The following is an 11,861-nucleotide window of genomic DNA, read 5'->3' on the forward strand; positions in this document are numbered from 1 at the left end:
TAAACAAAAGTTAGCCTAGCTAGCTGGCTTCTTCTGGAACTAATATAGAACTACTATGCCTTATATAGAGCTGAGGCAGAGCTCTGCGGCTGGACTAAAGCTGAGTGCTCTCTCTCCCACTAAAAAGAGACAGAAACAGTCCCAACCAACCTTCAGCTCAGCGAACACTGTATTCTGCTCCCAGTACAGCAGCTCTCCTGGAACAACAGAAAGACAAGCCTACTGCTACTATTAAACTGATAGAATACTATTAGACTGATAGAATACTGTAGTCTACTATTAGACTGATAGAATACTGTAGTCTACTATTAGACTGATAGAATAATGTAGTCTACTATTAGACTGATAGAATACTGTAGTCTACTATTAGACTGATAGAATACTGTAGTCTACTATTAGACTGATAGAATACTGTAGTCTACTATTCTACTATTAGACTGATAGAATACTGTAGTCTACTATTAGACTGATAGAATACTGTAGTCTACTATTACTATTAGACTGATAGAATACTGTAGTCTACTATTAGACTGATAGAATACTGTAGTCTACTATTAGACTGATAGTAATACTGTAGTCTACTATTAGACTGATAGAATACTGTAGTCTACTATTAGACTGATAGAATACTGTAGTCTACTATTAGACTGATAGACTGTAGTCTACTATTAGACTGATACTGTAGTCTACTATTAGACTGATAGAATACTGTAGTCTACTATTCTACTATTAGACTGATAGAATACTGTAGTCTACTATTAGACTGATAGAATACTGTAGTCTACTATTAGACTGATAGAATACTGTAGTCTAGTCTACTATTAGACTGATAGAATACTGTAGTCTACTATTAGACTGATAGAATAGTCTACTGTAGTCTACTGTAGTCTACTATTAGACTGATAGAATACTGTAGTCTACTATTAGACTGATAGAATACTGTAGTCTACTATTCTACTATTAGACTGATAGAATACTGTAGTCTACTATTAGACTGATAGAATACTGTAGTCTGACTGATAGAATACTGTAGTCTACTTAGACTGATATACTGTAGTCTACTATTAGACTGATAGAATACTGTAGTCTACTATTAGACTGATAGAATACTGTAGTCTACTATTAGACTACTATTAGACTGAGAATAGACTGATAGAATACTGTAGTCTACTATTAGACTGATAGAATACTGTAGTCTACTATTAGACTGATAGAATACTGTAGTCTACTATTAGACTGATAGAATACTGTAGTCTACTATTAGACTGATATAATACTGTAGTCTACTATTAGACTGATAGAATACTGTAGTCTACTATTAGACTGATACTACTGTAGTCTACTATTAGACTGATAGACTGTAGTCTACTATTAGACTGACTATTAGACTGACAGAATACTGTAGTCTACTATTAGACTGATAGAATACTGTATTAGACTGATACTGTAATACTGTAGTCTATTAGACTATTACTGTAGTCTACTATTCCACTATTAGACTGATAGAATACTGTAGTCTACTATTAGACTGATAGAATACTGTAGTCTACTATTAGACTGATAGAATACTGTAGTCTACTATTAGACTGATACTGTAGTCTACTATTCCACTATTAGACTGATAGAATACTGTAGTCTACTATTAGACTGATAGAATACTGTAGTCTACTATTAGACTGATAGAATACTGTAGTCTACTATTAGACTGATAGAATACTGTATAGATTAGACTGGACTGATAGAATACTGTGGTCTACTATTCTACTATTAGACTGATATAATACTGTAGTCTACCATTAGACTGATAGAATACTGTAGTCTACTATTAGACTGATAGAATACTGTAGTCTACTATTAGACTGATAGAATACTGTAGTCTACTATTAGACTGATAGACTGATAGAATACTGTAGTCTACTATTAGACTGATAGAATACTGTAGTCTACTATTAGACTGATAGAATACTGTAGTCTACTATTAGACTGATACTGTAGTCTACTATTAGACTGATAGAATACTGTAGTCTACTATTAGACTGATAGAATACTGTAGTCTACTATTAGACTGATAGAATACTGTAGTCTACTATTAGACTGATAGAATACTGTAGTCTACTATTAGACTGATAGAATACTGTAGTCTACTATTAGACTGATAGAATACTGTAGTCTACTATTAGACTGACTGATAGAATACTGTAGTCTACTATTAGACTGATAGAATACTGTAGTCTACTATTAGACTGATAGAATACTATTAGACTGATAGAATACTACTACTATTAGACTGATAGAATACTGTAGTCTGTAGTCTACTATTAGACTGATAGAATACTGTAGTCTACTATTAGACTGATAGAATACTGTAGTCTACTATTAGACTGATAGAATACTGTAGTCTACTATTCTACTATTAGACTGATAGAATACTGTAGTCTACTATTAGACTGATAGAATACTGTAGTCTACTATTCTACTATTAGACTGATAGAATACTGTAGTCTACTATTAGACTGATAGAATACTGTAGTCTACTACTATAGACTGATAGAATACTGTAGTCTACTATTAGACTGATAGAATACTGTAGTCTACTATTAGACTGATAGAATACTGTAGTCTACTATTAGACTGATAGAATACTGTAGTCTACTATTCTACTATTAGACTGATAGAATACTGTAGTCTACTATTAGACTGATAGAATACTGTAGTCTACTATTAGACTGATTAGAATATAGAATACTGTATACTGTAGTCTACTATAGACTGATAGAATACTGTAGTCTACTACTATTAGACTGATAGAATACTGTAGTCTACTATTAGACTGATAGAATACTGTAGTCTACTATTAGACTGATATCTGTAGAATACTGTAGTCTACTATTAGACTGATAGAATACTGTAGTCTACTATTATAGAATACTGTAGTTACTATTAGACTGATAGAATACTGTAGTCTACTATTAGACTGATAGAATACTGTAGACTGATAGAATACTGTAGTCTACTATAGTCTACTATTAGACTGATAGAATACTGTAGTCTACTATTAGACTGATAGAATACTGTAGTCTACTATTAGACTATAGAATACTGTATAGACTGATAGAATACTGTAGTCTACTATTAGACTGATAGAATACTGTAGTCTACTATTAGACTGATAGAATACTGTAGTCTACTATTAGACTGATAGAATACTGTAGTCTACTATTAGACTGATAGAATACTGTAGTCTACTATTAGACTGATAGAATACTGTAGTCTACTATTAGACTGATAGAATACTGTAGTCTACTATTAGACTGATAGAATACTGTAGTCTACTATTAGACTGATAGAATACTGTAGTCTACTATTAGACTGATAGAATACTGTAGTCTACTATTAGACTGATAGAATACTGTAGTCTACTATTAGACTATGTAGTCTAGACTGATAGAATACTGTAGTCTACTATTAGACTGAGAATACTGTAGTCTACTATTAGACTGATAGAATACTGTAGTCTACTATTAGACTGATATAATACTGTAGTCTACTGATAGAATACTGTAGTCTACTATTAGACTGATAGAATACTGTAGTCTACTATTATACTAGACTGATAGAATACTGTAGTCTACTATTAGTAGTCTACTATTAGACTGATAGAATACTGTAGTCTACTATTAGACTGATAGAATACTGTAGTCTACTACTATTAGACTGATAGAATACTATTAGACTGATAGAATACTGTAGTCTACTATTCTAGACTGATAGAATACTGTAGTCTACTATTAGACTGATAGAATACTGTAGTCTACTATTAGACTGATAGAATACTGTAGTCTACTATTAGACTGATAGAATACTGTAGTCTACTATTCTACTATTAGACTGATAGAATACTGTGGTCTACTATTCTACTATTAGACTGATATAATACTGTAGTCTACTATTAGACTGATAGAATACTGTAGTCTACTATTAGACTGATAGACTGATACTGTAGTCTACTATTACTGTAGTCTACTATTAGATAGAATACTGTAGTCTACTATTAGACTGATAGAATACTGATAGAATACTGTAGTCTACTATTAGACTGATAGAATACTATTAGACTGATAGAATACTGTAGTCTACTATTAGACTGATAGAATACTGTAGTCTACTATTAGACTGATAGAATACTGTAGTCTACTATTAGACTGATAGTATTAGACTGATAGAATACTGTAGTCTACTATTAGACTGATAGAATACTGTAGTCTACTATTAGACTGATAGACTGATAGAATACTGTAGTCTACTATTAGACTGATAGAATACTGTAGTCTACTATTAGACTGATAGAATACTGTAGTCTACTATTAGACTGATAGAATACTGTAGTCTACTATTAGACTGATAGAATACTGTAGTCTACTATTAGACTGATAGAATACTGTAGTCTACTATTAGACTGATAGAATACTGTAGTCTACTATTAGACTGATAGAATACTGTAGTCTACTATTAGACTGATAGAATACTGTAGTCTACTATTACTATTAGACTGATAGAATACTGTAGTCTACTATTAGACTGATAGAATACTGTAGTCTACTATTAGACTGATAGAATACTGTAGTCTACTATAGACTGATAGAATACTGTAGTCTACTACTGATAGAATACTGTAGTCTAGACTGATAGAATACTGTAGTCTACTATTAGAATGATAGAATACTGTAGTCTACTATTAGTCTACTATTCTACTATTAGACTGATAGAATACTGTAGTCTACTACTATTACTGACTGATAGAATACTGTAGTCTACTATTAGACTGATAGAATACTGTAGTCTACCATTAGACTGATAGAATACTGTAGTCTACTATTCTACTATTAGACTGACTGTAGTCTACTATTACTGTAGTCTACTATTAGACTGATAGAATACTGACTGATAGAATACTGTAGTCTACTATTAGACTGATAGAGTCTACTACTGTAGTACTGTAGTCTATTAGACTGATAGAATACTGTAGTCTACTATTAGACTATTAGACTGATAGAATACTGTAGTCTACTATTAGACTGTATAGACTGATACTGTAGTCTACTATTAGACTGATAGAATACTGTAGTCTACTATTAGACTGATAGAATACTGTAGTCTACTATTAGACTGATAGAATACTGTAGTCTACTATTAGACTGATAGAATACTGTAGTCTACTATTAGACTGATAGAATACTGTAGTCTACTGTAGTCTGTAGTCTACTATTAGACTGATAGAATACTGTAGTCTACTATTAGACTGATAGAATACTGTAGTCTACTATTAGACTGATAGAATACTGTAGTCTACTATTAGACTGATAGAATACTGTAGTCTACTATTAGACTGATAGAATACTGTAGTCTACTATTAGACTGATAGAATACTGTAGTCTACTATTAGACTGATAGAATACTGTAGTCTACTATTAGACTGATAGAATACTGTAGTCTACTACTATTAGACTGATAGTGATAGAATACTGTAGTCTACTATTAGACTGATAGAATACTGTAGTCTACTATTAGACTGATATAGAATACTGTAGTCTACTATTAGACTGATAAGTACTAGTCTATTAGACTGACTATACTATTAGACTGACTGACTGATAGTATTAGAATACTATTAGACTGATAGAATACTGTAGTCTACTATTAGACTGATAGAATACTGTAGTCTACTACTATTAGACTGATAGAATACTGTAGTCTACTATTAGACTGATAGAATACTGTAGTCTACTATTAGACTGATAGAATACTGAGTAGAATACTGTAGTCTACTATTAGACTGATAGAATACTGTAGTCTACTATTTAGACTGATAGAATACTGTAGTCTACTATTAGCTATGTAGTCTACTATTAGACTCTAGTCTACTATTAGACTGATAGAATACTGTAGTCTACTATTAGACTGATAGAATACTGTAGTCTACTATTAGACTGATAGAATACTGTAGTCTACTATTAGTAGTCTACTATTAGACTGATAGAATACTGTAGTCTACTATTAGACTGATATAATACTGTAGTCTGTACTACTATTAGACTGAGACTGATAGAATACTGTAGTCTACTATTAGACTGATAGAATACTGTAGTCTACTATTAGACTGATAGAGAATACTGTAGTCTACTATTAGACTGATAGAATACTATTAGACTGATATAGAATACTGTAGTCTACTATTAGACTGATAGAATACTGTAGTAGTCTACTATTAGACTGATAGAATACTGTAGTCTACTATTCTACTATTAGACTGATAGAATACTAGTCTACTATTAGACTGATAGAATACTGTAGTCTACTATTAGACTGATAGAATACTGTAGTCTACTATTGATATAATACTGTAGTCTACTATTAGACTGATAAATACTGTAGTCTACTTTAGACTGATAGAATACTGACTAGTACTGTAGTCTATATCTGATAGAATACTGTAGTCTTAGACTGATAGAATACTGTAGTCTACTATTAGACTGATAGAATACTGTAGTCTACTATTCTACTATTAGACTATTAGATAGAATACTGTAGTCCACTATTAGACTGATAGAATACTGTAGTCTACTATTAGAATACTGATAGAATACTGTAGTCTACTATTAGACTGATAGAATACTGTAGTCTACTATTAGACTGATAGAATACTGTAGTCTACTATTAGACTGATAGAATACTGTAGTCTACTATTAGACTGATAGAATACTGTAGTCTACTATTCTACCATAGAATACTGTAGTCTACTATTAGACTGATAGAATACTGTAGTCTACTATTAGACTAGACTGATAGAATACTGTAGTCTACTATTAGACTGATAGAATACTGTAGTCTACTATTAGACTGATAGAATACTGTAGTCTACTATTAGACTGTAGAATACTAGTCTACATTAGACTGATAGAATACTGTAGTCTACTATTAGACTGATAGAATACTGTATACTGTAGTCTACTATTAGACTGATAGAATACTGTAGTCTACTATTAGACTGATAGAATACTCTACTATTAGACTGATAGAATACTGTAGTCTACTATTAGACTGACAGAATACTGTAGTCTACTATTAGACTGATATAATACTGTAGTCTACTATTAGACTGATAGAATACTGTAGTCTACTATTCCACTATTAGACTGATAGAATACTGTAGTCTACTATTAGACTGATAGAATACTGTAGTCTACTATTAGACTGATAGAATACTGTAGTCTACTATTCTACTATTAGACTGATAGAATACTGTAGTCTACTATTAGACTGATAGAATACTGTAGTCTACTATTAGACTGATAGAATACTGTAGTCTACTATTAGACTGATAGAATACTGTAGTCTACTATTAGACTGATAGAATACTGTTTAACATGGCTAACGGCTACAGTATGACATGAACGGCTAGAATACTGTAGTCTACTATTAGACTGATAGAATACTGTTTAACATGGCTAACGGCTACAGTATGTCCACATGGCTAACGGCTACAGTATGTCCACATGGCTAACGGCTACAGTATGTCCACATGGCTAACGGCTACAGTACGTCCACATGGCTAACGGCTACAGTACGTCCACATGGCTAACGGCTACAGTATGTCCACATGGCTAACGGCTACAGTACGTCCACATGGCTAACGGCTACAGTACGTCCACATGGCTAACGGCTACAGTACTTCCACATGGCTAACGGCTACAATATGTCCACATGGCTAACAGCTACAGTATGTCCACATGGCTAACGGCTACAATATGTCCACATGGCTAACGGCTACAATATGTCCACATGGCTAACGGCTACAATATGTCCACATGGCTAACGGCTACAATATGTCCACATGGCTAACGGCTACAATATGTCCACATGGCTAACGGCTACAGTATGTCCACATGGCTAACGGCTACAGTATGTCCACATGGCTAACGGCTACAGTATGTCCACATGGCTACAGTATGTCCCCATGGCTAACGACTACAGTATGTCCACATGGCTAACGGCTACAGTACGTCCACATGGCTAACGGCTATTTCGACATGGCTAATGACAACAACATGGCTAATAACTACAGTATGTTGCCATGGCTAATAACTACAGTATGTTGATGCAGTAGTAGAATGGCAGCATTGGGACTGAGCACAGCAGGCAGGCAAGCAGTGATTATTGTGCTAAGTAGCTTTTGTTTTGGACACAATGAACAATAACTGCTGAAGGAGAGGGCCATCCAATCCAAACCCTCTTAATTAAGAAGGCCTGGGATATCCAAGCAAACAATCCAAACCCTCTTAATTAAGAAAGCCTGGGCTATCCAAGCTAACAATCCAAACCATCTTAATTAAGAAGGCCTGGGCTATCCAAGCTAACAATCCAAACCCTTTTAATTGAGAAGGCCTGGGCTATCCAAGCTAACAATCCAAACCCTCTTTAGAAGGCCTGGGCTATCCAAGCTAACGATCCAAACCCTCTTAAGAAGGACTGGGCTATCCAAGCCCTCTAATGGATAGGATGTGCTGCCAAATAATGACAGAGACGACAGACCACAGCCAAAGTCAACCAAACAGCAACCTTGTGTCAGTGGTGAATGATGCTGCACATTTTGCTAGTTGATTAGTGGTGATTTTATGATGTTTTAATGGCTTTGTTACTACTATATAAATGTAAATGAGTGACATTACAGACCAGTTAGAACTGGGCTGCTTAACCGGGTAACTGGGTAGGTAGGTAACTGTGTATTCCATTCATGGACTCCAACTGCTTAAGAACCTATTTTTATTTTACCAGGTAAGTTGACTGAGAACACGTTCTCATTTACAGCAACGACCTGGGGTTATAGTTACAGGGGAGAGGAGGGGGAGGAATGAGCCAATTGTAAACTGGGGACGATTAGGTGACCATGATGGTATGAAGGTCAGATTGGGAATTTAGTCAAGACACCGGGGTGAACACCCCTACTCTTACGATAAGTGCCACGGGATCTTTAATGACCATAGCGAGTCAGGACACCGGGGTTAACACCCCTACTCTTACAATAAGTACCACGGGATCTTTAGTGACCATAGAGAGTCAGGACACCGGGGTTAACACCCCTACTCTTACAATAAGTACCATGGGATCTTTAGTGACCTCAGAGAGTCAGGACATTTGTTATAACGTCCCATCCGAAACACAGCACCCTACACAGGGCAGTGTCCCCAATCACTGCCCTGGGGCATTGGGATATTTTTTAGACCAGAGGAAAGAGTGCCTCTTACTGGCCCTCCAACACCACTTCCAGCAGCAACTAGTCTCCCAACCAGAAGATACTATCGTCAGTCCCTGGTTGGGGGATTTTTTTTACGAGCCCCGACGCTCATTCTGAACTGCATCTTAGTGCAAGAGGCATTACTACAGTCCCTGGTTCGAATCCAGGCCGCATCACATCCGGCCGTGATTGGGAGTCCCCATAGGGCAGCGCACAATTGGCCCAGCGTTGTCCGGGTTTGGCCGGGGTATGCCGTCATTGTAAATAAGAATTTATTCTTAACTGATTTGCCTAGTTAACACATAAAGGTTCAATAAAACTTGCGGTACAGTTTTGTAAACTGAGATAAATAAAAAAAATGTAAACAATGGTTAAATTACAACACACTTTTAAAGGGTTACGGTCAGTGTTCCCACACGGCCATATATATCCATGTTACTGCGCTTGTTTCGGGAAGACAGAGGTGGCCACCTGGGATAACTAGCATGCTTTAAACACCTGTGCGTAAACTAACTGAGGTGGAAGTGCAGTCATCTGGAGACAACATATGGATCTGGGGCTAAACTGCCACAGTAAGTAGATGTTTTCGCTGTTATGAAAGATAAGCGGTATATCAGCATGTGATTGGAAAAACGTTTCACAAGCAATATTTACTGACGTTTCTAAATGTTAAAACACAGCGTGGATATTGTAGTTCCCACGCAGCTAACCGTGGGCGAAGCTAACCTCTGAAAACCCTACGTATAGGAAGGTTTTCCAGACCTAGTAACTGTGTAGGTCGATCCTTATAACACCTCCTGGATGGTCTGACCACAGAATAATTCTCATTCTAGAATTTCTGTGTAACTGTGTAGGTCGGAAAGGTCGATCCTTATAACATCTCCTGGATGGTCTGACCACAGAATTATTCTCATTCTAGAATTTCTGTGTAACTGTGTAGGTCGGAAAGGTCGATCCTTATAACATCTCCTGGATGGTCTGACCACAGAATTATTCTCATTCTAGAATTTCTGTGTAACTGTGTAGGTCGGTAAGGTCGATCCTTATAACATCTCCTGGATGGTCTGACCACAGAATAATTCTCATTCTAGAATTTCCCATATTTATTATGGGTTTGACTGGCATCCAACTCAAGGTGAAACACCACTTCTTACACATGAAGAATTAACTCTCAGCCAGTCAATAATAAGAATATAATACAGTAGGCGTGTGTTCTAGATTCCGTTCTATTATGTTCTAAATACTCATGCCGTGGTTTATTACCAACTATGCTTATAACGGAGGCTGTAGTGAATGAACTGACATTAAACTTGGTTTCGAGCTATTTCTAGTACCGTTTTGCCTTCACAAGCAAAGGCTGACAAGTGCGCCACATTAAAACTGCCATAGACTACAGTCAGTATAGACTACAGTCAAGTGGTCAGCTCTTCTGTAACGTCTGGTCTATTAACTTACTGTAACATAGCTAGCTATGTTTCTAATGTATCCGATTACACTGACGCTGGATACAACACTTGTTTACCCTTTTTAATATAATGTATTCACCAAGAACTGTTGTCACGTTCAAGCGTCAAATGTCTTTACAGCAAAGGCAACATTTTAGCCTACAAGTGCATGACTGTGTATTAAAACTGAATAGGCTATTTCAGCAACTGGTGTCCCACTCAAAACGAGCCCGTATTGTTAGCTTGGCTATCAAATGACAAGGACATTGTTTGTTATATGGACAGTGGGACGGTCAACAAGCGCCACTTATCCCGAGCAGAAAACTCTGGAAACAAAATGACGTTTAGAAACAACACGACAATCTTTACACAGACTCCAATATTTATCATGCCATTGCAACAGTTAGTAAATCAACTACGAATCGAAATGTCGTTCACATACCTGTAAAAAGTAGCAGGGACAACAAAGTAACGCAGATGGTCAACCCACTGGCAGACGGGCGGTCCGGTCCGTGTCCGTGCATTAGCTGTGAACACAACTCAGTGAGACGAGAGAAACGGACAACACACCGCTGGCCTGTCTGAGGGGTTGTCACTATATGGCCAAGCTGCAAAACCCGGAAGTTCTACAATGTATCTTCTTTAAAAATCGGATTTCAAAACCGACGCTTAACATTAACCATACTCCTAAACGTGTGCCTGACCTACGCTTAAATGAAGAGCAAAAAGCGAATTGACGTCTTCATACATTTTCACGATTTATGCCAATTTCGACTTTGCAGCTTGGCACTATAGTGGGAAATGTCTACTGTGGACTTCTTAGTTAGGTAATGACTGGTGCATTGTGGGATAGATTCCAGCGCCACAGGCACATATCTCCAAATATGAACAAGAGCAAAATCAGATTACGCGAAGTTGAGTCCATACAGTAGGATCAAGCCAAACTAGCAGTCCATTTAAAGCCAAACTAGCAGTCTATTTAAAGCCAAACTAGCAGTCTATTTAAAGCCAAACTAGCAGACTATTTAAATGAGTTATTTTACTACTGGCTCTCATGCCTGGAAACATGGACTATTACAATGGATTGTTACTACAGCAGATTGGAAAGCGAGTCCAGTGAGAGA

General features: G+C 36.0%; 1 protein-coding gene across 4 annotated transcripts in view; it reads right to left on the bottom strand.

Annotated features, from left to right (window-relative positions):
• Positions 1-11,545, bottom strand: part of LOC139392568 (methionine-R-sulfoxide reductase B3, mitochondrial-like) — a 43,490-nt gene extending 31,945 nt beyond the window's left edge. For 3 of the 4 annotated variants that reach the window (XM_071140615.1, XM_071140618.1, XM_071140617.1), the window contains exon 1: positions 11,180-11,545. The gene's annotated coding sequence lies outside the window, so the exon portion shown is untranslated. The remainder of the gene's footprint in view (positions 1-11,179) is intronic. The other variant, XM_071140614.1, reaches the window with a different exon arrangement.
• Between the last annotated feature and the right edge of the window lie 316 nt (positions 11,546-11,861).

The sequence above is a fragment of the Oncorhynchus clarkii genome, chromosome 33 (genome assembly GCF_045791955.1).
Source record: "Oncorhynchus clarkii lewisi isolate Uvic-CL-2024 chromosome 33, UVic_Ocla_1.0, whole genome shotgun sequence".
NCBI lineage: Eukaryota > Metazoa > Chordata > Actinopteri > Salmoniformes > Salmonidae > Oncorhynchus > Oncorhynchus clarkii.